This window comes from Schistocerca americana, unplaced genomic scaffold (genome assembly GCF_021461395.2).
Source record: "Schistocerca americana isolate TAMUIC-IGC-003095 unplaced genomic scaffold, iqSchAmer2.1 HiC_scaffold_18, whole genome shotgun sequence".
Taxonomy (NCBI): domain Eukaryota; kingdom Metazoa; phylum Arthropoda; class Insecta; order Orthoptera; family Acrididae; genus Schistocerca; species Schistocerca americana.
The window spans coordinates 1571329-1593965 of NW_025725884.1; positions in this window are offsets into that span (position 1 = coordinate 1571329).

Here is a 22637-nt window from a genome sequence, read left to right on the forward strand (position 1 = left end):
GCTTCATCGTCAATAAGAAAGTCCAAGGGATATAGCAAAATTGAAGTGAAGGATCGGAATCTAAAACTGTACTCACAGGAGAGGTTTAAATCATAGGAAGTTAGGGTATCAGTCCTCTTGTACTTAAGTCGGCATTGTGCATTTTGAATTTAATTCCGATGCAATTTCTGTGTTTCTTCGTCAATAAGGTGGTCCAAAGGATACAGTAAACCAGAAGTGAAGCATCGGAATCTAGAACTGGACTCACAGGAGATTTTCAAATCATAGAAAGTTAGAGGGTCAGTCCTCTAGTTCTTAAGACAGCATTGTGCCTTTTGCATTAAATTCGGATGCAATTTCTGTACTTCATCGTCAATAAGAAGGTCCAAGGGATACAGTAAACCTGAAGTGAAGCATCGGAATCTATAACTGGACTCACAGGAGAGGTTCAAATCATAGATAGTTAGAAAGTCAGTCCTCTTGGACCTAAGTCGGCCCTGTGCCTTTTGTTTTTATTTCCGATGCAATTTCTGTGTTCCATCGTCAATAAGAAGGTCCAAGGTATACAGTAAACCTGAAGTGAAGCATCGGAATCTAAAACTGGACTCTCAGGAAAGGTTCAAATCATAGGAAATTAGAGTGTCAGTCCCCTTGTACTTACCTCGGTATTGTGCCTTTTGAATTTAATTCCGATGCAATTTCTGTGCTTCATCGTCAATATGAAGGTCCAAGGGACACAGTAAACCTGAAGTGAAGCATCAGAATCTAAAGCTGGACTCATAGGAGAGGTTCAATTCATAGAAAGTTAGAGTGTCAGTCCTCTTGTCCTTACGTTGGCATTGTGCTTTTTGAATTTAATTCCGATGCAATTTCTGTGTTTCATCGTCAATAAGAAGGTCGAAGGGATACAGTAAACCTGAAGTGAAGCATCGGAATCTAAAACTGCAATCACAGGATGGGTTCAAATCATAGAAAGTGAGAGTGTCAGTCCTCTTGTACTTATGTCGGCATTGTGCCTTTTGTATTGAATTTGGATGCAATTTCTGTGTTTCATCGTCAATAAGAAGGTTTAAGGTATACAGTAAACCTGAAGTGGAGCATCGGAATCTAAGACTGGACTCTCAGGAGAGGTTCAAATCATAGAAAGTTAGTGAGTCAGTCCTCTTGTACACAAGTCAGCATTGTGCATTTTGAATTTAATTCGGATGCAAATTCTGTGCTTCATCGTCAATAATGAGGTCCCAGGGATACTGTAAACCTGAAGTGAAGCATCGGAATCTAAAACTGGACTCACAGGAGAGGTTCAAATCATAGAAAGTTAGAGTGTCAGTCCTCTTGTACCTAAGTCATCATTGTGCCTTTTGAATTTAATTCCGATGCAATTTCTGTGCTTCATCGTCAATAAGAAGGTCCAAGGCATACAGTAAACCTGAAGTGAAGCATCGGAATCTAAAACTGGACTCACAGGAGAGGTTCAAATCATAGAAAGTTAGAGTGTCAGTCTTCTTGTACTTAAGTCGGCATTGTGCCTTTTGAATTTAATTCCGATGCAATTTCTGTGTTTCATCGTCAACAAGAAGGTCCAAGGTATACAGTAAACCTGAAGTGAAGCATCGGAATCTAAAACAGGACTCAGAGGAGAGGTTCAAATCATTGAAAATTAGAGTGTCAGTTCTCTTGTACCTAAGTCGGGATTGTGGCTTTAGAGTTTATTTCCGATGCAATTACTGTGTTCCATCGTCAATAGGAAGGTCAAAGATAAGTAGTAAAACTGAAGTGAAGCATCGGAATCTAAAATTGGACTAACAGGAGAGGTTCAAATCATAGAAAGTTAGAGTGTCAGTCCTCTTGTACTTAAGTCGGCATTGTGCCTTCTGAATTTAATTCCGATGCTATTTCTGTGCTTCATCGTCAACAAGAAGGTCCAAGTGATACAGTAAACCTAAAGTGAAGCATCGGTATCTAAAACTGGACTCACAGGAGAGGTTCAAATCATAGAAAGTTAGAGTGTCAGTCGTCTTGTACTTAAGACGACATTGTGCCTTTGTATTAAATTTGGATGCAATTTCTGTGTTTCATCGTCAATAAGAAGGTGCAAGGGATACAGTAAACCTGAAGTGAAGCATCGGAATGTGAAAGTGGACTCACAGGAGACGTTCAAATCATAGAAAGTTAGAGTGTAAGTCCTCTTAAGCGGCGTTGTGTGTTTTGTATTAAAATCGGATGCAATTTCTGTGTTTCATCGCCAATAAGAAGGTACCAAGCGATACAGTATACCTGAAGTGAAGCATCGGAGTCAAAAACTGGGCTCACAGGAGAGGTTCAAATCATAGAATGTTAGAGTGTCTGTCCTCTTGTACATAAGTCGGCATTGTGCCTTTTGTATTAAATTCGGATGCAATTTCTGTGTTTCATCGTCAATAAGAAGGTCCAAGTGATACAGTAAACCTAAAGTGAAGCATCGGTATCTAAAACTGGACTCACAGGAGAGGTTCAAATCATAGAAAGTTAGAGTGTCAGTCGTCTTGTACTTAAGTCGACATTGTGCCTTTTGTATTAAATTGGGATGCAATTTCTGTGTTTCATCGTCAATAAGAAGGTGCAAGGGATACAGTAAACCTGAAGTGAAGCACCGGAATCTAAAACTGGACTCACAGGAGAGGTTCAAATCATAGAAAGTTAGAGTGTCAGTCCTCTTATACTTTAGTCGGCATTGTGCCTTTTGTATTAAATTCGGATGCAATTTCTGTGTTTCTTCGTCAACAAGAAGGTCCGAGGTATACAGTAAACCTGAAGTGAAGCATCGGAATCTAAAACTGGACTCTCAAGAGAGGTTCTAATCATAGAAAGTTAGAGTGTCAGTCCTCTTATACTTTAGTCGGCATTGTGCCTCTTGTATTAAATTCGGATGTATTTCTGTGTTTCATCGTCAATAAGAAGGTCCGAGGGATACAGTAAACCTGAAGTGAAGCATCGGAATCTAAAACTGGACTCACATTAGAGGTTCAAATCATAGAAAGTTAGAGTGTCACTCCTCTTGTACTTTAGTAGGCATTGTGCCTTTTGTATTAAATTCGGATTCAATATCTGTGTTTCATCGTCAATAAGAAGGTCCAAGGTATACAGTAAACCTGAAGTGAAGCATCGGATTTTAAAACTGGAGTCACAGGAGAGGTTCAAATCATAGATAGTTAGAGTGTCAGTCCTCTTGTACTTAAGTCGACATTGTGTTTTTGTTTTAAATTGGGATGCAATTTCTGTGTTTCATCGTCAATAAGAAGGTTCAAGGGATACAGTAAACCTGAAGTGAAGCACCGGAATCTAAAACTGGACTCACAGGAAAGGTTCAAATCATAGAAAGTTAGAGTGTCAGTCCTCTTGTACTTAAGTCGGCACTGTGTGTTTTGTATTAAATTCGGATGCAATTTCTGTGTTTCATCGCCAATAAGAAGGTCCAAGGGATACAGTAAACCTGAAGTGAAGCATCGGAGTCTAAAACTGGACTCACAGGAGAGGTTCAAATCGTAGAAAGTTAGAGTGTCAGTCCTCTTGTACTTCAGTCGGCATTGTGCCTTTTGTATTAAATTCGGATGCAATTTCTGTGTTTCATCGTCACTAAGAAAGTCCAAGGTATGCACTAAACCTGAAGTGAAGCATCGGAATCTAAAACAGGACTCACAGGAGAGGTTCAAATCATAGAATGTGAGAGTGTCAGTCCTCTTGTACTTAAGTCGGCATTGTGCCTTTTGTGTTAAATTGGGATGCAATTTCTGTGTTTCATCGTCAATAAGAAGGTCCAAGGTATACAGTAAACCTGAAGTGAAGCATTGGAATCTAAAACAGGACTCACAGGAGAGGTTCATATCATAGAAAGTTAGAGTGTCAGTCCTCTTGTACTTATGTCGGCATTGTGCTTTTTGTGTTAAATTGGGATGCAATTTCTGTGTTTCATCGTAAATAAGAAGGTCCAAGGTATACAGTAAACCTGAAGTGAAGCATTGGAATATAAAACAGGACTCACAGGAGAGGTTCATATCATAGAAAGTTAGAGTGTCAGTCCTCTTGTACTTATGTCGGCATTGTGCTTTTTGTATAGAATTCGGATGCAATTTCTGTGTTTCATCGTCAACAAGAAGGTAAAAGGGATACAGCAAACCTGAAGTGAAGCATGAGAATCTAAAACTGGACTCACAGGAGAGGTTCTAATCATTGAAAGTTAGAGTGTCAGTCCTCTAGTTCTTAAGACAGCATTGTGCATTTTGCATTAAATTCGGATGCAATTTCTGTACTTCATCGTCAATAAGAAGGTCCAAGGGATACAGTAAACCTGAAGTGAAGCATCGGAATCTATAACTGGACTCACAGGAGAGGTTCAAATCATAGATAGTTAGAAAGTCAGTCCTCTTGGACCTAAGTCGGCCCTGTGCCTTTTGTATTTATTTCCGATGCAATTTCTGTGTTCCATCGTCAATAAGAAGGTCCAAGGTATACAGTAAACCTGAAGTGAAGCATCGGAATCTAAAACTGGATTCTCAGGAACGGTTCAAATCATAGGAAATTAGAGTGTCAGTCCCCTTGTACTTACCTCGGTATTGTGCCTTTTGAATTTAATTCCGATGCAATTTCTGTGCTTCATCGTCAATATGAAGGTCCAAGGGACACAGTAAACCTGAAGTGAAGCATCAGAATCTAAAGCTGGACTCATAGGAGAGGTTCAATTCATAGAAAGTTAGAGTGTCAGTCCTCTTGTCCTTACGTTGGCATTGTGCTTTTTGAATTTAATTCCGATGCAATTTCTGTGTTTCATCGTCAATAAGAAGGTCGAAGGGATACAGTAAACCTGAAGTGAAGCATCGGAATCTAATACTGCAATCACAGGATGGGTTCAAATCATAGAAAGTGAGAGTGTCAGTCCTCTTGTACTTATGTCGGCATTGTGCCTTTTGTATTGAATTTGGATGCAATTTCTGTGTTTCATCGTCAATAAGAAGGTTTAAGGTATACAGTAAACCTGAAGTGGAGCATCGGAATCTAAGACTGGACTCTCAGGAGAGGTTCAAATCATAGAAAGTTAGTGTGTCAGTCCTCTTGTACACAAGTCAGCATTGTGCATTTTGAATTTAATTCGGATGCAAATTCTGTGCTTCATCGTCAATAATGAGGTCCCAGGGATACTGTAAACCTGAAGTGAAGCATCGGAATCTAAAACTGGACTCACAGGAGAGGTTCAAATCATAGAAAGTTAGAGTGTCAGTCCACTTGTACCTAAGTCATCATTGTGCCTTTTGAATTTAATTCCGATGCAATTTCTGTGCTTCATCGTCAATAAGAAGGTCCAAGGCATACAGTAAACCTGAAGTGAAGCATCGGAATCTAAAACTGGACTCACAGGAGAGGTTCAAATCATAGAAAGTTAGAGTGTCAGTCTTCTTGTACTTAAGTCGGCATTGTGCCTTTTGAATTTAATTCCGATGCAATTTCTGTGTTTCATCGTCAACAAGAAGGTCCAAGGTATACAGTAAACCTGAAGTGAAGCATCGGAATCTAAAACAGGACTCAGAGGAGAGGTTCAAATCATTGAAAATTAGAGTGTCAGTTCTCTTGTACCTAAGTCGGGATTGTGGCTTTAGAATTTATTTCCGATGCAATTACTGTGTTCCATCGTCAATAGGAAGGTCAAAGATAAGTAGTAAAACTGAAGTGAAGCATCGGAATCTAAAATTGGACTAACAGGAGAGGTTCAAATCATAGAAAGTTAGAGTGTCAGTCCTCTTGTACTTAAGTCGGCATTGTGCCGTCTGAATTTAATTCCGATGCTATTTCTGTGCTTCATCGTCAACAAGAAGGTCCAAGTGATACAGTAAACCTAAAGTGAAGCATCGGTATCTAAAACTGGACTCACAGGAGAGGTTCAAATCATAGAAAGTTAGAGTGTCAGTCGTCTTGTACTTAAGTCGACATTGTGCCTTTGTATTAAATTTGGATGCAATTTCTGTGTTTCATCGTCAATAAGAAGGTGCAAGGGATACAGTAAACCTGAAGTGAAGCATCGGAATGTGAAAGTGGACTCACAGGAGACGTTCAAATCATAGAAAGTTAGAGTGTAAGTCCTCTTAAGCGGCGTTGTGTGTTTTGTATTAAAATCGGATGCAATTTCTGTGTTTCATCGCCAATAAGAAGGTACCAAGCGATACAGTATACCTGAAGTGAAGCATCGGAGTCAAAAACTGGGCTCACAGGAGAGGTTCAAATCATAGAATGTTAGAGTGTCTGTCCTCTTGTACATAAGTCGGCATTGTGCCTTTTGTATTAAATTCGGATGCAATTTCTGTGTTTCATCGTCAATAAGAAGGTCCAAGTGATACAGTAAACCTAAAGTGAAGCATCGGTATCTAAAACTGGACTCACAGGAGAGTTTCAAATCATAGAAAGTTAGAGTGTCAGTCGTCTTGTACTTAAGTCGACATTGTGCCTTTTGTATTAAATTGGGATGCAATTTCTGTGTTTCATCGTCAATAAGAAGGTGCAAGGGATACAGTAAACCTGAAGTGAAGCACCGGAATCTAAAACTGGACTCACAGGAGAGGTTCAAATCATAGAAAGTTAGAGTGTCAGTCCTCTTATACTTTAGTCGGCATTGTGCCTTTTGTATTAAATTCGGATGCAATTTCTGTGTTTCTTCGTCAACAAGAAGGTCCGAGGTATACAGTAAACCTGAAGTGAAGCATCGGAATCTAAAACTGGACTCTCAAGAGAGGTTCTAATCATAGAAAGTTAGAGTGTCAGTCCTCTTATACTTTAGTCGGCATTGTGCCTCTTGTATTAAATTCGGATGTATTTCTGTGTTTCATCGTCAATAAGAAGGTCCGAGGGATACAGTAAACCTGAAGTGAAGCATCGGAATCTAAAACTGGACTCACATTAGAGGTTCAAATCATAGAAAGTTAGAGTGTCACTCCTCTTGTACTTTAGTAGGCATTGTGCCTTTTGTATTAAATTCGGATTCAATATCTGTGTTTCATCGTCAATAAGAAGGTCCAAGGTATACAGTAAACCTGAAGTGAAGCATCGGATTTTAAAACTGGAGTCACAGGAGAGGTTCAAATCATAGATAGTTAGAGTGTCAGTCCTCTTGTACTTAAGTCGACATTGTGTTTTTGTTTTAAATTGGGATGCAATTTCTGTGTTTCATCGTCAATAAGAAGGTTCAAGGGATACAGTAAACCTGAAGTGAAGCACCGGAATCTAAAACTGGACTCACAGGAAAGGTTCAAATCATAGAACGTTAGAGTGTCAGTCCTCTTGTACTTAAGTCGGCACTGTGTGTTTTGTATTAAATTCGGATGCAATTTCTGTGTTTCATCGCCAATAAGAAGGTCCAAGGGATACAGTAAACCTGAAGTGAAGCATCGGAGTCTAAAACTGGACTCACAGGAGAGGTTCAAATCGTGGAAAGTTAGAGTGTCAGTCCTCTTGTACTTCAGTCGGCATTGTGCCTTTTGTATTAAATTCGGATGCAATTTCTGTGTTTCATCGTCACTAAGAAAGTCCAAGGTATGCACTAAACCTGAAGTGAAGCATCGGAATCTAAAACAGGACTCACAGGAGAGGTTCAAATCATAGAATGTGAGAGTGTCAGTCCTCTTGTACTTAAGTCGGCATTGTGCCTTTTGTGTTAAATTGGGATGCAATTTCTGTGTTTCATCGTCAATAAGAAGGTCCAAGGTATACAGTAAACCTGAAGTGAAGCATTGGAATCTAAAACAGGACTCACAGGAGAGGTTCATATCATAGAAAGTTAGAGTGTCAGTCCTCTTGTACTTATGTCGGCATTGTGCTTTTTGTGTTAAATTGGGATGCAATTTCTGTGTTTCATCGTAAATAAGAAGGTCCAAGGTATACAGTAAACCTGAAGTGAAGCATTGGAATATAAAACAGGACTCACAGGAGAGGTTCATATCATAGAAAGTTAGAGTGTCAGTCCTCTTGTACTTATGTCGGCATTGTGCTTTTTGTATAGAATTCGGATGCAATTTCTGTGTTTCATCGTCAACAAGAAGGTAAAAGGGATACAGCAAACCTGAAGTGAAGCATGAGAATCTAAAACTGGACTCACAGGAGAGGTTCTAATCATTGAAAGTTAGAGTGTCAGTCCTCTAGTACTTAAGTCGGCATTGTGCTTTTTGTATTATATTCGGATGCAATTTCTGTGTTTCATCGTCAATAAGAAGGTCTAAGGGATACAGTAAACCTGAAGTGAAGCATCTGAATCTAAAACTGAACTCACAGGAGTGGTTCGAATCATAGAAAGTTAGAGTGTCAGTCCTCTTGTACTTAAGTCGGCATTGTGCCCATTGTATTAAATTCGGATGCAATTTCTAAGTTTCATCGTCAATAACAAGGTCCAAGGGATACAGTAAACCTGAAGTGAAGCATCAGAATCTAAAACTGGACTCACAGTAGAGGTTCAAATCATAGAAAGTTAGAGTTTCAGTCCTCTAGTACGTAAGGCGGCATTGCGCCTTTTGTATTAAATTCGAATGCAATTTCTGTGTTTCATCGTCAATATGAAGGTCCAAGGGATACAGTAAACCTGAAGTAAAGCATCGGAATCTAAAACTGAACTCACAGGAGAGGTTCAAATCATAGAAAGTTAGAGTGTCAGTCTTCTTGTACGTAAATCGGCATTGTGCCCATTGTATTAAATTCGGATGCAATTTCTGTGTTTCATCGTCAATAAGAGGGTCCAAGGTATACAGTAAACCTGAAGTGAAGCATCGGAATCTAAAACTGGACTCACAGAAGAGTTTCAAATCATAGAAAGTTACAGTGTCAGTCCTCTTGTACTTAAATCGACATTTTGCCTTTTGAATTTAATTCCGATGAAAGTTCTGTGCTTCATCCTCAATACGAAGGTCCCAGGGATACAGTAAACCTGAAGTGAAGCATCGGATTCTAAAACTGGACTCATAGGAGGGGTTAAAACCTTGCAAGTTAGAGTGTCAGTCCTCTTGTACTTAAGTCGGCATTGTGTGTTTTGTATTAAATTCGGATGCAATTTCTGTGTTTCATCGGCAATAAGAAGGTCCAAGGGATACTGTAAACCTGAAGTGAAGCATCGGATTCTAAAACTGGACTCACAGGAGAGGTTCAAATCATAGAAAGTTGAAGTGTCAGTCCTCTTGTACTTAAGTCGGCATTGTGCATTTTGAATTTAATTCCGATGCAATTTCTGTGTTGCCTCGTCAATAAGACGGTCCAAGGGGTACAGTAAACCTGAAGTGAAGCATCGGAATCTAAAACTGGACACACAGAAGAGTTTCAAATCATAGAAAGTTACAGTGGCAGTCCTCTTGTACTTAAATCGGCATTGTGCCTTTTGAATTTAATTCCGATGAAATTTCTGTGATTCATCCTCAATACGAAGGTCCCAGGGATACAGTAAACCTGAAGTGAAGCAACGGAATCTAAAACTGGACTCATAGGAGGGGTTAAAAACCTTGCAAGTTAGAGTGTCAGTCCTCTTGTACTTAAGTCGGCATTGTGTGTTTTGTATTAAATTCGAATGCAATTTCTGTGTTTCATCGCCAATAAGAAGGTCCAAGGGATACTGTAAACCTGAAGTGAAGCATCGGATTCTAAAATTGGACTCACAGGAGAGGTTCAAATCATAGAAAGTTGAAGTGTCAGTCCTCTTGTACTTAAGTCGGCATTGTGCATTTTGAATTTAATTCCGATGCAATTTCTGTGTTGCCTCGTCAATAAGATGGTCCAGGGGGTACAGTAAACCTGAAGTGAAGCATCGGAATCTAAAACTGGACTCACAGGAGAGGTTCAAATCATTGAAAGTTAGAGAGTCAGTCCTCTTGTACTTAAGTCGGCATTGTGCCTTTACAATTTAATTCCGATGCAATTTCTGTGTTTCATCATCAATAAGAAGGTCCAAAGTATACAGTAAACCTGAAGTGTAGCATCGGCATCTAAGACTGGACTCACAATAGATGTTCAAATCATAGAATGTTAGAGTGTCAGTCCCCTTGTACTTAAGTCGGCATTGTGGCTTTTGTATTAAATTCGGATGCAATTTCTGTGTTCCATCGTCAATAAGATGGTCCAAGGTATACAGTAAACCTGAAGTGAAGCATTGGAATCTAAAACTGGACTCACAGAAGAGTTTCAAATCATAGAAAGTTAGAGAGTCAGTCCTCTTGTACTTAAGTCGGCATTGTGCCTTCTGAATTTAATTCCGATGAAATTGATGTGCTTCATCGTCAATACGAAGGTCCCAGGGATACAGTAAACCTGAAGTGAAGCATCGGAATATAAAACTGGACACACGGGAGAGGTTCTAATCATAGAAACTAAGAGTGTCAGTCCTCTTGTACTTAAGTCGGCATTGTGCCATTTGAATTTAATTCCGATGCAATTTCTGTGCTTCATCGTCAATAAGAAGGTAAAAGGGATACAGTAACTATGAAGTGAAGCATCGGAATCTAAAACTGGTCTCAGAGGAGTGGTTCAAATCATAGAAAGTGAGAGTGTCAGTCCTCTTGTACTTAAGTCGGCTTTGTGCATTTTGTGTTAAATTGGGATGCAATTTCTGTGTTTCATCGTCAATAAGAAGGTCCAAGGTATACAGTAAACCTCAAGTTAAGCATCGGAATCTAAAACTGGACTCACAGGAGAGGTTCAAATCATAGAAAGTTGGAGTGTCAGTCCTCTAGTACGTAATTCGGCATTGCGCGTTTTGTATTAAATTCGAATGCAATTTCTGTGTTTCATCGTCAATAAGAAGGTCCAAGGGATACAGTAAACCTGAAGTGAAGCATCGGAACGTAAAACTGATCTCACAGGAGAGGTTCAAATCATAGAAAGTTAGAGTGTCAGTCCTCTTGTACTTAAGTCGGCATTATGCCCATTGTATTAAATTCGGATGCAATTTCTGTGTTTCATCGTCAATAAGAGGGTCCAAGGTATACAGTAAACCTGAAGTGAAGCATCGGAATCGAAAAGTGGACTCACAGAAGAGTTTCAAATCATAGAAAGTTACAGTGTCAGTCCTCTTGTACTTAAATCGGCATTGTGCCTTTTGAATTTAATTCCGATGAAATTTCTGTGCTTCACCCTCAATACGAAGGTCCCAGGGATACAGTAAACCTAAAGTGAAGCATCGGAATCTAAAACTGGACTCACAGGGGGGTTCAAATCATAGCAAGTTAGAGTGTCAGTCCTCTTGTACTTCAGTCGGAATTGTGCCTTTTGTATTAAATTCGGATGCAATTGCTGTGTTTCATCGAAACTAAGAAAGTCCAAGGTATACACTAAACCTAAAGTAATGCATCGGAATCTAAAACAGGACTCACATTAGAGGTCCAATTCATAGAATGTGAGAGTGTCAGTCCTCTTGTACTTGAGTCGGCATTGTGCCTTTTGAATTTAATTCCGATGCAATTTCTGTGTTGCCTCGTCAATAAGATGGTCCAAGGTGTACAGTAAACCTGAAGTGAAGCATCGGAATCTAAAACTGGACCACAGGAGAGGTTCAAATCATAGAAAGTTAGAGTGTCAGTAATCTTGTACTTATGTCGGCATTGTGTGTTTTGTATTAAATTCGGATGCAATTTCTGTGTTTCATCGCCAATAAGAAGGTCCAAGGGAAACAGTAAACCTGAAGTGAAGCATCGGAGTCTAAAACTGGACTCACAGGAGAGGTTCAAATTATTGAAAGTTAGAGTGTCAGTTCTCTTGTACTTCAGTCGGCATTGTGACTTTTGTATTAAATTCGGATTCAATTTCTGTGTTTCATGGTCAATAAGGAGGTCCAAGGGATAAAGTAAACCTGAAGTGAAGCATCGGAATCTTGAACTGGAGTCACAGGAGAGGTTCAAATCATAGAAAGTTAGAGTGTCAGTCCTCTTGTACTTAAGTCGACATTGCGCCTTTTGTTTTAAATTGGGATGCAATATCTGTGTTTCATCGTCAATAAGAAGGTGCAAGGTATACAGTAAAACTGAAGTGAAGCATCGAAATCTAAAACTGGACTCACAAGAGAGGTTCAAATCATAGAAAGTGGAAGTGTCAGTCCTCATGTACTTAAGTCGTCATTGTGCCTTTTGTATTAATTTCGGATGCAATTTCTGTGTTTCATCGTCACTAAGAAAGTCCAAGGTATGCAGTAAACCTAAAGTCAAGCATCGGAATCTAAAACAGCACTCACAGGAGAGGTTCGAATCATAGAAAGTTAGAGTGTCAGTCCTCTTGTACTTAAGTCGGCATTGTGCCCATTGTATTAAATTCGGATGCAATTTCTAAGTTTCATCGTCAATAACAAGGTCCAAGGGATACAGTGAACCTGAAGTGAAGCATCGGAATCGAAAAGTGGACTCACAGAAGAGTTTCAAATCATAGAAAGTTACAGTGTCAGTCCTCTTGTACTTAAATCGGCATTGTGCCTTTTGAATTTAATTCCGATGAAATTTCTGTGCTTCATCCTCAATACGAAGGTCCCAGGGATACAATAAACCTAAAGTGAAGCATCGGAATCTAAAACTGGACTCACAGGAGGGGTACAAATCATAGCAAGTTAGAGTGTCAGTCCTCTTGTACTTAGGTCAGCATTGTGTGTTTTGTATTAAATTCGGATGCAATTTCTGTTTTTCACCGCCAATAAGAAGGTCCAAGGGATACAGTAAACCTGAAGTGAAGCATCGGAGTCTAAAACTGGACTCACAGGAGAGGTTCAAATCATAGAAAGTTAGAGTGTCAGTCCTCTTGTACTTCAGTCGGCATTGTGCCTTTTGTATTAAATTCGGATGCAATTGCTGTGTTTCATCGAAACTAAGAAAGTCCAAGGTATACACTAAACCTGAAGTAATGCATCGGAATCTAAAACAGGACTCTTATTAGAGGTCCAATTCATAGAATGTGAGAGTGTCAGTCCTCTTGTACTTGAGTCGGCATTGTGCCTTTTGAATTTAATTCCGATGCAATTTCTGTGTTGCCTCGTCAATAAGATGGTCCAAGGTGTACAGTAAACCTGAAGTGAAGCATCGGAATCTAAAACTGGACTCACAGGAGAGGTTCAAATCATAGAAAGTTAGAGTGTCAGTCCTCTTGTACTTAAGTCGGCATTGTGTGTTTTGTATTAAATTCGGATGCAATTTCTGTGTTTCATTGCCAATAAGAAGGTCCAAGGGAAACAGTAAACCTGAAGTGAAGCATCGGAGTCTAAAACTGGACTCACAGGAGAGGTTCAAATCATAGAAAATTAGAGTGTCAGTCCTCTTGTACTTCAGTCGGCATTGTGACTTTTGTGTTAAATTCGGATTCAATTTCTGTGTTTCATGGTCAATAAGAAGGTCCAAGGGATAAAGTAAACCTGAAGTGAAGCATCGGAATCTTGAACTGGAGTCACAGGAGAGGTTCAAATCATAGAAAGTTTGAGTGTCAGTCCTCTTGTACTTAAGTCGACATTGCGCCTTTTGTTTTAAATTGGGATGCAATATCTGTGTTTCATCGTCAATAAGAAGGTGCAAGGTACACAGTAAAACTGAAGTGAAGCATCGAAATCTAAAACTGGACTCACAAGAGAGGTTCAAATCATAGAAAGTGAAAGTGTCAGTCCTCTTGTACTTAAGTCGTCATTGTGCCTTTTGTATTAATTTCGGATGCAATTTCTGTGTTTCATCGTCACTAAGAAAGTCCAAGGTATGCAGTATACCTAAAGTGAAGCATCGGAATCTAAAACAGGACTCACAGGAGAGGTTCGAATCATAGAAAGTTAGAGTGTCAGTCCTCTTGTACTTAGGTCGGCATTGTGCTCATTGTATTAAATTCGGATGCAATTTCTAAGTTTCATCGTCAATAACAAGGTCCAAGGGATACAGTAAACCTGAAGTGAAGCACCGGAATCTAAAACTGGACTCACAGGAGAAGTTTAAACCATAGAAAGTTAGTGTGTCATTCCTCTTGTACTTTAGTCGGCATTGTGCCTTTTGTATTAAATTCGAATGCAAATATCTGTGCTTCATGGTTAATAAGAAGGTCCAAGGTATACAGTAATCCCGAAGTGAAGTATCGGAATCTAAAACTGGACTCATAGGAGTGGTTCAAATTATAGAATGATAGAGTGTCGTTCCTCTTGTACTTAGGTCGGCATTGTGCCTTTTGTGTTAAATTGGGATGCAATTTCTGTGTTTCATCGTCAATAAGAAGGTCCAAGGTATACAGTAAACCTGAAGTGAAGCATCGGAATCTAAAACTGGACTCACAGGAGAGGTTCAAATCATAGAAAGTGAGACTGTCAGTCCTCTTGTACTTAAGTCGTCATTGTGCCTTTTGTATTAAATTCGGATGCAATTTCTGTGTTTCATCGTCACTAAGAAAGTCCAAGGAATACAGTAAACCTAAAGTGAAGCATCGGAATCTAAAACAGGACTCACAGGAGAGGTTCAAATCATAGAAAGTGAGAGTGTCAATCCTCTTGTACTTAAGTCGGCATTGTGCCCTTTGTGTTAAATTGGGATGCAATTTCTGTGTTTCATCGTCAATAAGAAGGTCCAAGGTATACAGTAAACCTGAAGTTAAGCATCGGAATCTAAAACTGGACTCACAGGAGAGGTTCAAATCATAGAAAGTTAGAGTGTCAGTCCTCTTGTACTTATGTCGGCATTGTTCTTTTTGTATTAAATTCGGATGCAAATTCTGTGTTTCATCGTCAATAAGAAGGTCCAAGGGATACAGCAAACCTGAAGTGAAGCATCAGAATCTAAAACTGGACTCACAGTAGAGGTTCAAATCATAGAAAGTTAGAGTGTCAGTCCTCTAGTACGTAAGGCGGCATTGCGCCTTTTGTATTAAATTCGAATGCAATTTCTGTGTTTCATCGTCAATAAGAAGGTCCAAGGGATACAGTAAACCTGAAGTAAAGCATCGGAATCTAAAACTGAACTCACAGGAGAGGTTCAAATCATAGAAAGTTAGAATGTCAGTCCTCTTGTACGTAAATCGGCATTTTGCCCATTGTATTAAATTCGGATGCAATTTCTGTGTTTCATCGTCAATAAGAGGGTCCAAGGTATACAGTAAACCTGAAGTGAAGCATCGGAAACTAAAACTGGACTCACAGAAGAGTTTCAAATCATAGAAAGTTACAGTGTCAGTCCTCTTGTACTTAAATCGGCATTGTGTGTTTTGTATTAAATTCGGATGCAATTTCTGTGTTTCATCGCCAATAAGAAGGTCCAAGGGATACTGTAAACCTGAAGTGAAGCATCGGATTCTAAAACTGGACTCACAAGAGTGGTTCAAATCATAGAAAGTTGAAGTGTCAGTCCTCTTGTACTTAAGTCGGCATTGTGCATTTTGAATTTAATTCCGATGCAATTTCTGTGTTGCCTCGTCAATAAGATGGTCCAAGGGGTACAGTAAACCTGAAGTGAAGCATCGGAATCCAAAACTGGACTCACAGAAGAGTTTCAAATCATAGAAAGATACAGTGTCAGTCCTCTTGTACTTAAATCGGCATTGTGCCTTTTGAATTAAATTCCGATGAAATTTCTGTGTTTCATCCTCAATACGAAGGTCCCAGGGATACAGTAAACCTGAAGTGAAGCATCGGAATCTAAAACTGGACTCATAGGAGTGGTTAAAAACCTTGCAAGTTAGAGTGTCAGTCCTCTTGTACTTAAGTCGGCATTGGGTGTCTTGTATTAAATTCGGATGCAATTTCTGTGTTTCATCGCCAATAAGAAGGTCCAAAGTATACAGTAAACCTGAAGTGTAGCATCGGCATCTAAGACTGGACTCACAGGAGAAGTTCAAATCATAGAATGTTAGAGTGTCAGTCCCCTTGTACTTAACTCGGCATTGTGGCTTTTGTATTAAATTCGGATGCAATTTCTGTGTTTCATCGTCAATAAGATTGTCCAAGGTATACAGTAAACCTGAAGTGAAGCATTGGAATCTAAAACTGGACTCACAGAAATGTTTCAAATCATAGAAAGTGAGAGTGTCAGTCCTCTTACACTTAAGTCGGCTTTGTGCATTTTGTGTTAAATTGGGATGCAATTTCTGTGTTTCATCGTCAATAAGAAGGTCCAAGGTATACAGTAAACCTGAAGTGAAGCATCGGAATCTAAAACTGGACTCACAGGAGAGGTTCAAATCATAGAAAGTGAGACTGTTAGTCCTCTTGTACTTAAGTCGTCATTGTGCCTTTTGTATTAAATTCGGATGCAATTTCTGTGTTTCATCGTCACTAAGAAAGTCCAAGGAATACAGTAAACCTAAAGTGAAGCATCGGAATCTAAAACAGGACTCACAGGAGAGGTTCAAATCATAGAAAGTGAGAGTGTCAATCCTCTTGTACTTAAGTCGGCATTGTGCCCTTTGTGTTAAATTGGGATGCAATTTCTGTGTTTCATCGTCAATAAGAAGGTCCAAGGTATACAGTAAACCTGAAGTTAAGCATCGGAATCTAAAACTGGACTCACAGGAGAGGTTCAAATCATAGAAAGTTAGAGTGTCAGTCCTCTTGTACTTATGTCGGCATTGTTCTTTTTGTATTAAAATCGGATGCAAATTCTGTGTTTCATCGTCAATAAGAAGGTCCAAGGGATACAGCAAACCTGAAGTGAAGCATCAGAATCTAAAACTGGACTCACAGTAGAGGTTCAAATCATAGAAAGTTAGAGTGTCAGTCCTCTAGTACGTAAGGCGGCATTGCGCCTTTTGTATTAAATTCGAATGCAATTTCTGTGTTTCATCGTCAATAAGAAGGTCCAAGGGATACAGTAAACCTGAAGTAAAGCATCGGAATCTAAAACTGAACTCACAGGAGAGGTTCAAATCATAGAAAGTTAGAATGTCAGTCCTCTTGTACGTAAATCGGCATTTTGCCCATTGTATTAAATTCGGATGCAATTTCTGTGTTTCATCGTCAATAAGAGGGTCCAAGGTATACAGTAAACCTGAAGTGAAGCATCGGAAACTAAAACTGGACTCACAGAAGAGTTTCAAATCATAGAAAGTTACAGTGTCAGTCCTCTTGTACTTAAATCGGCATTGTGCCTTTTGAATTTAATTCCAATGAAATTTCTGTGCTTCATCCTCAATACGAAGGTCCCAGGGATACAGTAAACCTGAAGTGAAGCATCGGAATCTAAAACTGGACTCATAGGAGGGGTTAAAAACCTTGCAAGTTAGAGTGTCAGTCCTCTTGTACTTAAGTCGGCATTGTGTGTTTTGTATTAAATTCGGATGCAATTTCTGTGTTTCATCGCCAATAAGAAGGTCCAAGGGATACTGTAAACCTGAAGTGAAGCATCGGATTCTAAAACTGGACTCACAAGAGTGGTTCAAATCATAGAAAGTTGAAGTGTCAGTCCTCTTGTACTTAAGTCGGCATTGTGCATTTTGAATTTAATTCCGATGCAATTTCTGTGTTGCCTCGTCAATAAGATGGTCCAAGGGGTACAGTAAACCTGAAGTGAAGCATCGGAATCCAAAACTGGACTCACAGAAGAGTTTCAAATCATAGAAAGATACAGTGTCAGTCCTCTTGTACTTAAATCGGCATTGTGCCTTTTGAATTTAATTCCGATGAAATTTCTGTGTTTCATCCTCAATACGAAGGTCCCAGGGATACAGTAAACCTGAAGTGAAGCATCGGAATCTAAAACTGGACTCATAGGAGTGGTTAAAAACCTTGCAAGTTAGAGTGTCAGTCCTCTTGTACTTAAGTCGGCATTGTGTGTCTTGTATTAAATTCGGATGCAATTTCTGTGTTTCATCGCCAATAAGAAGGTACAAAGTATACAGTAAACCTGAAGTGCAGCATCGGCATCTAAGACTGGACTCACAGGAGAAGTTCAAATCATAGAATGTTAGAGTGTCAGTCCCCTTGTACTTAAACCGGCATTGTGGCTTTTGTATTAAATTCGGATGCAATTTCTGTGTTTCATCGTCAATAAGATTGTCCAAGGTATACAGTAAACCTGAAGTGAAGCATTGGAATCTAAAACTGGACTCACAGAAAAGTTTCAAATCATAGAAAGTGAGAGTGTCAGTCCTCTTATACTTAAGTCGGCTTTGTGCATTTTGTGTTAAATTGGGATGCAATTTCTGTGTTTCATCGTCAATAAGAAGGTCCAAGGTATACAGTAAACCTGAAGTTAAGCATCGGAATCTAAAACTGGACTCACAGGAGAGGTTCAAATCATAGAAAGTTAGAGTGTCAGTCCTCTTGTACTTATGTCGGCATTGTGCTTTTTGTATTAAATTCGGATGCAAATTCTGTGTTTCATCGTCAATAAGAAGGTCCAAGGGATACAGCAAACCTGAAGTGAAACATCAGAATCTAAAACTGGACTCACAGTAGAGGTTCAAATCATAGAAAGTTAGAGTTTCAGTCCTCTAGTACGTAATTCGGCATTGCGCCTTTTGTATTAAATTCGAATGCAATTTCTGTGTTTCATCGTCAATAAGAAGGTCCAAGGGATACAGTAAACCTGAAGTGAAGCATCGGAACGTAAAACTGAACTCACAGGAGAGGTTTCAAATCATAAAAAGTTACAGTGTCAGTCCTCTCGTACTTAAGTCGGCATTATGCCCATTGTATTAAATTCGGATGCAATTTCTGTGTTTCATCGTCAATAAGAGGGTCCAAGGTATACAGTAAACCTGAAGTGAAGCATCGGAATCGAAAAGTGGACTCACAGAAGAGTTTCAAATCATAGAAAGTTACAGTGTCAGTCCTCTTTTACTTAAATCGGCATTGTGCCTTTTGAATTCAATTCCGATGATATTTCTGTGCTTCATCCTCAATACGAAGGTCCCAGGGATACAGTAAGCCTGAACTGAAGCATCGGAATCTAAAAGTGGACTCACAGGAGGGGTTCAAATCATAGCAAGTTAGAGTGTCAGTCCTCTTGTACTTAAGTCGGCATTGTGTGTTTTGTATTAAATTCGGATGCAATCTCTGTTTTTCATCGCCAATAAGAAGGTCCAAGGGATACAGTAAACCTGAAGTGAAGAATCGGATTCTAAAACTGGACTCACAGGAGAGGTTCAAATCATAGAAAGTTGAAGTGTCAGTCCTCTTGTACTTAAGTCGGCATTGTGCCTTTTGAATTTAATTCCGATGCAATTTCTGTGTTGCCTCGTCAATAAGATGGTCAAAGGTTTACAGTAAACCTGAAGTGAAGCATTGGAACCTAAAACTGGACTCACAGGAGAGGTTAAAATCGTAGAAAGTTAGAGAGTCAGTCACCTTGTACTTAAGTCGGCATTGTGCCTTTTCAATTTAATTCCGATGCAATTTCTGTGTTACATCGTCAATAAGAAGGTCCAAGGTATACAGTAAGCCTAAAGTGGAGCATCGGCATCTAAGACTGGACTCACAGGAGAAGTTCAAATCATAGAATGTTAGAGTGTCAGTCCCCTTGTGCTTAAGTCGGCATTGTCGCTTTTGTATTAAATTCGGATGCAATTTCTGTGTTTCATCGTCAATAAGAGGGTCCAAGGTATACAGTAAACCTGAAGTGAAGCATTGGATTCTAAAACTGGACTCACAGAAGAGTTTCAAATCATAGAAAATTAGAGAGTCAGTCCTCTTGTACTTAAGTCGGCATTGTGCCTTCTGAATTTAATTCTGATGAAATTTCTGTGCTTCATCGTCAATAAGAACGTAAAAGGGACACAGTAAATATGAAGTGAAGCATCGGAATCTAAAACTGGTCTCAGAGGAGTGGTTCAAATCATAGAAACTTAGAGTGTCAGTCCTCTAGTACCTAAGTCGGCATTATGCCTTTTTTATTAAATTCGGATTCAATTTCTGTGTTTCATGGTCAATAAGAAGGTCCAAGGGATACAGTAAACCTGTAGTGAAGCATCGGAATCTTAAACTGGAGTCACAGGAGAGGTTCAAATCATAGAAAGTTAAAGGGTCAGTCCTCTTGTACTTAAGTCGCCATTGTGCCTTTTGTGTTAAATTGGGATGCAATTTCTGTGTTTCATCGTCAATAAGAAGGTCCAAGGTATACAGTAAACCTGAAGTGAAGCATCGGAAACTAAAACAGGACTCACAGGAGAGGTTCAAATCATAGAAAGTTAGAGAGTTAGTCCTCTTGCACTTATGTCGGCATTGTGCCTTTTGTATAGAATTCGGATGCAAATTCTGTGTATCATCGTCAATAAGAAGGTCCAAGGGATACAGCAAACCTGAAGTGAGGCATCAGAATCTAAAACAGAACTGACAGGAGCGGTTCAAATCATAGAGAGTTAGAGTGTCAGTCCCCTAGTAGTTAAGCATTGTGCCTTTTGTATCAAATTCGGATACAATTTCTGTGTTTCATCGTCAATAAGAAGGTCCAAGGGATACAGTAAAGCTGAAGTGAAGCACCGGAATCTAAAACTGGAATCACAGGAGACGTTCAAATCATAGAACGTTAGAGTGTCAGTCCTCTTGTACTTTAGTCGGCATTGTGCCTTTTGTATTAAATTCGAATGCAATTTCTGTGTTTTATCGTCAATAAGAAGGTCCAAGGGATACAGTAAACCTGAAGTGAAGCATCGGATTCTAAAACTGGACTCACAGGAGAGGTTCAAATCATAGAAAGTTGAAGTGTCAGTCCTCTTGTACTTAAGTCGGCATTGTGCCTTTTGAATTTAATTCCGATGCAATTTCTGTGTTGCCTCGTCAATAAGATGGTCCAAGGGGTACAGTAAACCTGAAGTGAAGCATCGGAATCTAAAACTGGACTCACAGGAGAAGTTCAAATCATAGAAAGTTTGAGTGTCAGTCCTCTAGTACTTAAGTCGGCATTGTGCCTTTTGCATTAAATTCGTATGCAATATCTGTGTTTCATCGTCAATAAAAAGTCCAAGGTATACGGTAAACCTGAAGTGAAGCATCGGAATCTAAAACTGGACTCATAGGAGTGGTTCAAATTATAGAACGTTAGAGTGTCGTTCCTCTTGTACTTAAGTCTGATTGTGCCTTTTGTGTTAAATTGGGTTGCAATTTCTGTGTTTCATCGTCAATAAGAAGGTCCAAGGTATACAGTAAACCTGAAGTAAAGCATCGGAATCTAAAACTAGACTCACAGGAGAGGTTCAAATCATAGAAAGTGAGAGTGTCAGTCCTCTTGTACTTCAGTCTGCATTGTGCCTTTTGTATTAAATTCGGGTACAATTTCTGTGTTTCATCGTCACAAAGAAAGTCCAAGGTATATACTAAACCTGAAGTGAAGCATCGGAATCAAAAACAGGACTCACAGGAGAGGTTCAAATCATGGAATGTGAGAGTGTCAGTCCACTCGTACTTAAGTCGGCATTGAGCCTTTTGTGTTAAATTGGGATGCAATTTCTGTGTTTCATCGTCAATAAGAAGGACCAAGGGATACAGTAAAGCTGAAGTGAAGCACCGGAATCTAAAACTGGCCTCACAGGAGACGTTCAAATCATAGAACGTTAGAGTGTCAGTCCTCTTGTACTTAAGTCGGCATTGTGCCTTTTGTATCAATTTCGGATGCAATTTCTGTGTTTCATCGTCACTAAGAACGTCCAAGGTATACAGTTAACCTGAAGTGAAGCATCGGAATCTAAAACACGACTCACAGGAGAGGTTCAAATCATAGAAAGTTAGTGTGTCAGTCCTCTTGTAATTAAGTTGGCATTGTGCCTTATGAATTTAATTCCGATGCAATTACTGTGTTTCATCGTCAATAAGAAGATAAAAGGGATACAGTAAATATGAAGTGAAGCATCGGAATCTAAAACTTTTCTCACAGGAGAGGTTCAAATCATAGAAAGGGAGAGTGTCAGTCCTCTTGTACTTAAGTCGGCATTGTGCCTTTTGCATTAAATTCGGATGCAATTACTGTGTTTGATCGTCACTAAGTAAGTCCAAGGTATACAGTAGACCTAAAGTGAAGCATCCGAATCTAAATCAGGACTCACAGGAGAGGTTCAAATCATAGGAAGTTAGTGTGCAGTCTTCTTGTACTTATGTCGGCATTGTGCCTTTTGTATGGAATTCGGATGCAGTTTCTGTGTTTCATCGTCAACAAGAAGGTCCAAGGGATACAGCAAACCTGAAGTGAAGCATCAGAATCTAAAACTGGACTCACAGGAGAGGTTCAAATCATAGAAAGTTAGAGTGTCGGTCCTCTAGTACTTAAGTCGGCATTGTGCCTTTAGTATTACATTCGGATGCAATATCTGTGTTTCATCGTCAATAAGAAAGTCCAAGGTATACAGTAAACCTGAAGTGAAGCATCGGAATCTAAAACTGGACTCATAGGAGTGGTTCAAATTATAGAATGTTAGAGTGTCGTTCCTCTTGTACTTAAGTCGGCATTGTGCCTTTTGTGTTAAATTGGGATGCAATTTCTGTGTTTCATCGTCAATAAGAAGGTCCAAGGTATACAGTACACCTGAAGTGAAGCATCGGAATCTAAAACAGGACTCACAGGAGAGGTTCAAATCATAGAAAGTTAGAGTGTCAGTCCTCTAGTAGTTAAGTCGGCATTGTTCCTTTTGTATCAAATTCGGATGCAATTTCTGTGTTTCATCGTCAATAAGAAGGTCCAAGGGATACAGTAAACCTGATGTGAAGCATCGGAATCTAAAACTGAACTCACAGGAGAGGTTCAAAT